The sequence below is a fragment of the Thamnophis elegans genome, chromosome Z, assembly GCF_009769535.1.
Source record: "Thamnophis elegans isolate rThaEle1 chromosome Z, rThaEle1.pri, whole genome shotgun sequence".
In the NCBI taxonomy this organism is placed as follows: domain Eukaryota; kingdom Metazoa; phylum Chordata; class Lepidosauria; order Squamata; family Colubridae; genus Thamnophis; species Thamnophis elegans.
In genome coordinates, this window is record NC_045558.1 from 38,424,244 (window position 1) to 38,431,067 (window position 6,824).

At 33.1% G+C, this 6,824-nt stretch overlaps 1 pseudogene; it reads left to right on the plus strand.

The window, feature by feature from the left end:
• Nucleotides 1–5,413: 5,413 nt before the first annotated feature.
• LOC116523099 lies at nt 5,414–5,495 on the plus strand (annotated as a pseudogene).
• The last annotated feature ends 1,329 nt before the right edge of the window (nt 5,496–6,824 follow it).

Here is a 6,824-nt window from a genome sequence, read left to right on the forward strand (position 1 = left end):
AGAGTTTCAAGCCTTCAGATGGCATCTTCAACCACAACATGTATTCTTCTCTTACTCAGTTTGTTTACTAGCTGTATAAGCCCCTATGCCTAATACATAAAGGGGCTTATAAAGCAGGTAGATTTTGTATATTGTTCTCCACACTCCATGCTAACCTCCCAGTTATCTGTCAGAAGGCACTGCCAAATGGTTCATTTCATTATGTAGGAAATGGCAATTGAATGCTTCCCCCTCTTTTACGGGTCCCTTTCATAGTTTTTTATGTATTTTACTAACTCTAAGAAGAATAGTGGTCATACACTTCCAAGGTGTCTTTGTTACCATCAATTCTTACAGACATCTCTCCAAAATATCCTCTTCCTTTTACAATGATGAATATTCTTTTCATCTGCTGATTTATTAAAGGCTTACTTTCATATTGTACAATTATTTATTAATATCCATTTCTCCATTTTATAAGGTATGAATTCATTTGAATCATGGTAGGTCAGGTTTGCTCACATGATATTACACATGTCTGAACAATATATTGTTTTCTTCATCATCTGTACAAGTGTTTTCTTTGGTGGTTATCTGGTGTCATCTTTGTGCTATATTTCACTTGATCCAAGGTTCTGAGACAACTATAAAAATTGTTTCTTATCCCTTTATATATTATACAGTTCACATGGGTGACAATAGTGCCACTAAGGGAGGCCTATTCCTTTCATTTCAGCAGATGTTCAGTACATATTGAAAGATCTCTTACCCATGGTCTTTTCCAATGTACAAAAATGAATTCTTATCTTATCTTTAACAGTGCTGGCAACTAGAAATTTTGTCTAATCTGCTTTTCTCCAAATGAGATTCTTAGAGATGTGATACTTCCACATTGTTCCACCAAGTTCAAATTGTAAAAAGTTCTACAACATCCCCCACATACATAACGGTGACTATCTCCATTGGTGATTGGCTACAAGCAACTTGAGAAATTCAATACTCTTCTAATATATGTTGTATTGGTTTCAGGAATTAAGAGGAATAATGGGAATTGCACCTAATCTTACATGTCCACTTGGGATGAAATATAGTAAATAATCCACTGGAGTTGGGAGGCTGATAGATTTAAATATATAAATAGGAAACTAATAAATTCTTAGGCCCTAGAAGAGATGGATGTATATGCATAAAACCCACGTGTGTGAATTCAACATTTAAGAAATCACCAAATTGTGGAAAGTTTGCTTTAAACATTTCCTGTTTGTGAGCCTCATTGCACTCCCAATTCTACATTCAAGGAAACAAATTGATTCTTTTCTTCTGCCCAGTTTCCTTATGGTACAACAATATACCTCAGGTTTTGACTGATGCAATCCAGGTTCTTGATGCAGTCATACTTGTCAAAACTGGGCAAAATGGTCAGTTTAGGAATCTCAAGTTGAATTAGCCACAGTTAACTTTTCAACTTTTTCAACTAACAGTGAAACTCACAATTTTTGCTCTAACCACTGTCATAATGTATAGCTTCAAATGTATGCATCTAATGCATACCTTCCTTGAATTACAAATATACCACAAAATCTATAAACCCAGCTTTCTCTCTCTCCCATCTCAATACTCTTGGGTGGTCTTTGAATACAGTGTTGAGATGGTTTTGCATTCAGACATAACACACCTGAAATTGACACTTAATGCCAAACATGGGGTGGTGAAAGGAAGCATGAAGTCACAATTTTGCACTGTTTCTGTGAAATGGGTTTTGATCTTCTGTATGTCATTTGGCTATCATGGCAAACACCTAGTCAAAGATTCAATTTCTTAGAACTATGCTGTCAAAACTGGTAAATCTCAAATGCAAAACTCTAATACTTCCATTTATCCTTTGCCAAGATATTTGTATAGTTTTCAAAAGCATTTTTTTCAATGGATTGGTGTTGTTATTCAGCTTCTCTCACAACCTTTTTTTTAAAGTTTACAATCAGTTTCAAATATTGAATAAGGATATAATATTAAACATATTTGATTGAGTAAACGTACAACCATGCCGCTATCAGAAAAGAGCTCATGCTTACTGATGATATATCACTGTAAGGAAACAGAATTATATTTTGAGGTAATTTAACACAGGCTATGAATTATTTCCAATGCAGCCTGAAATTTATTAATCTAGGATTACTTAAATGTTTATAGTATTTTGTTATCAAGGTTAAATGATATTTTATCTTTTTTCCAATACCTCAAAGTAGTTGAGAATGTTACATGTCCAAAGTCACACAGTCACTGAAGGGATATTTCAAATAATGGAAATGAAGTGTCTCTGCTATAGGACAATACTATAACCACTATACCATATTGGCTCTTGAATTGTGTACTGTTATTCTTCACCCAGCACCTCTGTATAAAAATACATTCAGAACCTTTCTTATTTGTGGATAAGAAAATTACAGTGACGAGAACACAAATTAATCACATATGAATTCTAGGGGAGGAAAAAATATGCTATTTATTCCTTTCTTCAAGAATCTGCTCTCCCGTAAAAGTAGTTAATCCACTTTATTGCTCTCCCTGATTGCAACACCCCAATGTTCTTCCATGACAATGGAAAATATTCTTAGAAAAATCTGTGAGTACTTTTTGTGGAATAAAAGGATAGGGAAGAGTGAAGAAAACAAAGATCTTGTTTTTTCTGATATATAATTTTTTTCTCCTAAATTTCATTCTGTCTACTGACAAATAAGTGTGTCATGTGCATTTAGGAATATAGATTCATTCTATTTCCAGAAATTTTCTGGATGTTATTCTAGCATCTCTAGATGTTCTTATTCTTTCTTTCTCTCTCCATCTTCAGAATTTCAGCATCCAAAATGAAACAACTTCAAAGACTTTCAGACACTTTGAAAATGGTTTCTGTCATCAGAATGTTCTAAAGTGGTGTTATTCAAATTGCTCTCAAACAAGCCTAGGATGTCATGAGAAATCAGCCTACTTCGTTGATAGTTTGAATCAAATGTTTTTGGAAGTATGTAAAAAAATAATCCTACACCCACGTCAGTTATAATTTACATTGCTTAGTCCATTTTGGCTAAAGTGACTGCAAGTTTTTTCTCCTTTCATTTTAAGCCAATTATAGTCTCTCCAAATTGGAAGAAATACCTCAAATCACCTAGATAATATTGGACAAACAAGAGTAAATGATGAAAAGATTATAGGTGTAGTTAATATATATATATAAAAAATCAAATAATCTGTTACAGGAAGAAGTCCTCTTCACTGAAAATTGTGGACTCTACTTTACTACGCTAGTCCATTGGCAGATAGTGGGTTTTTTTTTTTTTAATTTTGTAATGTAGGGCTGAGAAATAATGATTGACCAGATAATTTTCATCAGGGAATATTAGAATCTATATCTCTCTACTGGACCCTAACTTAGCACCATATCTGGGTTTCAATTGTGGAAACAGAAAGGGGATGTACAGAGGAATGGTTGAAGACTAGTCTTAGGTTTGGCCAGATAGATGGCCATGTTGTCCTGTTTAGGTCAATATCAAGGAATCCCTGGATACAGCTTTGTTAAAGAAGAGGTGTGTGATAATAAATTAGTGGAAACTAATCAACAGCTGAGCTGCTTTTTCAAGTTTCTGTCAAGTTTATAAAGAGATAATTCTTGTTATTTTTGGTTTCATATCAGAAATAATAGAAATGTGTTATCTTGAAATACTGTATATTTTCATTTTGATTATTAAACTCTTCCAGACTGAATGTTTTAAAAAAGAAAAAAAATTATACTGAAATCCATTACTACTATTGATGTACTTGCATAATTTACTACCACATTTGATATGTTGTATCAACACATCAACACATCTCAAACTGGGAAGAACTATTAATTCAGTTTAAAACTATGTTCCCCCTCCCTCTCTTCCTGTTCTCTTTTATATAAATGATTGGAAGTTTTTAAACCTGATTAAAACCATAATTTTACAGTCTATCAAATGCCAACAAATCATTTGAAATAGTAATAAATTGTTGTCTATTGAAAAAGATGCACTGGAAAGTTCTAAAGATGGGATACAATATAGCAAAGAGTGGGAAAACTGATGGAAGTAAATTCACAAGATCAGCATTCATGCTTTTTTAATATTTCACCTAGAAATTGATCTCTTGCTTGAAGTGCTAATGTTTAGGAAAAAGAAAAAGTATTTGATAAAAAGAAGTTTATAAATCTGGGCTCCTGTCTGCAAATTCTTATAAAATTATGTCATGAGTTTAAGTTTATATCAGTATAACCCTAGTGAAAAAATGATTGTACTGAAATATCTGTGAGTCTGAATTTGAAAAAACAATTGAAAACATAATAAAGGTGGGAGGCTCAAATGGAATTTAGCTCTGGGCAATGGATTTTATGTATAAATCTTTCTGGGGAGGCAGGAAAGCAGACTTATCAATGGAATTTTTTTAATGACCTTCACACATTTCTAATTTTAATCTTTTAATAAAAGATCAAAAGGATAGTTATTACTTCACACATACTCAAATAAATAAATAAATAAATTAGTATTTTAAAGAAATAAACTAAGAAAAACCAATATAAGCCAAATTCTGGAAGTAGTTTAGATTTAAAAAGCCACTTTGATCCTTCAGAAGAAACAATTCAGGAGATCCAACATGGGACGGGAAAGAACTTTGTAAAACACAATCACGGTTAATGTGCCAATTGATAATTCAGAGGAACTTAGAATTTCAGCCTCTTACATGTCATTGTGATTTGTGAAGGATAGATATGCTAATTTTAGTAATCATCAATGTCTCATTTTTATAGCGTCCAACTGAATTCACTGAAATTAAAGTCTTTTGCTTTAAAAGTCCTCAATAAATGCTTTAAGGTAAATTTCCCAAGCAATTTTTGTCTTTCTTTTTCTAATATATAACTTTTGTAATTTTCCCTCATATAATTAATTTTTGTATACAATTTTCACATGTATTTTTAAACTTAACAAATTTGGCTAACTGCATTGCAAAATTTGGAACAATTTTGATATTGAATAACAATAGCTATTCAAATATAATTTCAAAATGCGTAATAAAAGAACTTCCAAAGCGAAGTAAATCCAATTACTGTTACAAATTTAGTAAGGTTTCATAAGTATCCCACCTAAAAATAATGTCACAACATTTAAATAAGCATTAGCTACATCTTATAGAATACTATTTCTACATCAGGATTCTAGACTTGGTTCCTATTCTTAGAGTATCTGCTTCCTTTTTCTTTCTTTAAGCCCAAAACTAAATTCTTAACTTTGGAACTAGGACTGGAAAATGGGAACAAAGCCTCTAAAGGAATCTCACAAACACAAGACACACAAATGTTTCTGCCCAAAAGAATTGATAGTGAGCCCCAGAAATTAACAAGATAGACAAACTTAGCATTAAATAAATCACTTCTCGGCCTTTTGGCTAAGATCAAGTGTAGTGTAGCATTAAATAACATTTTCTTTAAATAAACAAAATAACTATATATGTGCAAGGTATAAAAACACTGATAGTAATATACTAATGTTACTTCTTGGTTAATAAAATATCTTCAAGAAAACAACCAAACTCAGAAAGTCTCAACAAGTCTGCATTATAGGTAGTGCTTGACTTATGAACACAGTTTGAACCAGAATTTTCGCTGCTAGGCAAAGCAGTTGTTAACTGAGCCATGGTCGATTTTATGACCATTTGTGCCATGATTGTTAAGCAAATCAGTACAGCTATCAAGTGAATCATCTCCTAATTAAACAAATCTGACCTCCCTCATTGACTGCTCAACAGAAGCTGCTTGGAAAGGTCACAAATGTGATCACATTATCCTAGGACCCTGCAACCATTATGAATATATGACAGTTGCCAAGGTCTTGAATGTTGATCATGTTGCCATGGGGATATAGTGATGGTCGTAAGTGCGAGGACAGGTCATGACCCATGTCAGTGCCATAATTGTGCTTAACTTGACTGTGAAAGCTTATCAAAATTGGCAGCTTTCTTAAGCCGAAAGACATTGAAGTTTATGAAAATGAGGCTAATAGATATTCCCATGCATGCATCCTTTGGAAGATTAATTCTTCCAAGCCTACATTTCAATTCAAACAGAGAAGGGGCATCTATGTGAGTGTGCTACAAGATCCATCTGAATCTTGAGCCTATCATCTAGGGTGTTGGCTATTCACTATTCCTTCCACCTTAATATCATGTGCAAATTTGATACGTTTCCCTTTCTATTCCCTCATCTAAGTCATTTATGAAAATATTGGATGGATGGATGGATGGATGGATGGATGGATGGATGGATGGATGGATGGATGGATGGATAGGTGGGTGGGTGGATGGATGCATAGATAGAGAGATAGACACATATTTGATATCTGAACCATATCTATACAATTGAATCTAGCTAGTACGGGTATAAGATATCTGCAAAGGTTTTTGTCAAAGAAAAATGTTATTTTTTTCTGTAATTATATGAGAGAAATATAAGAGAAAAGATCTGTCAGACTCAGCCCTAGCCAAGAAGCATCTGGTATAAATAAATACAACTTGGTAGATTTAGTAGTGATTAAATGAATCAGGTTATAAAAAAATACCCACGCGAACAAAAATCACTAATCAGTTTGCTCTTTATTATAGTTTTCTGTCAAACTATTTCTATTTTTTTGTTTAACATAATTACTATAGATTACTAGAGAGCCATGGTGACACAATAGTTAGAATACAGAATTGCAGGCTAACTCTGCCGACTACTAGCAGTTCAATTCCCATGGTTCAAGGTTGATTCAGCTTTCCACCTTTCCAAAATGGGTAAAATG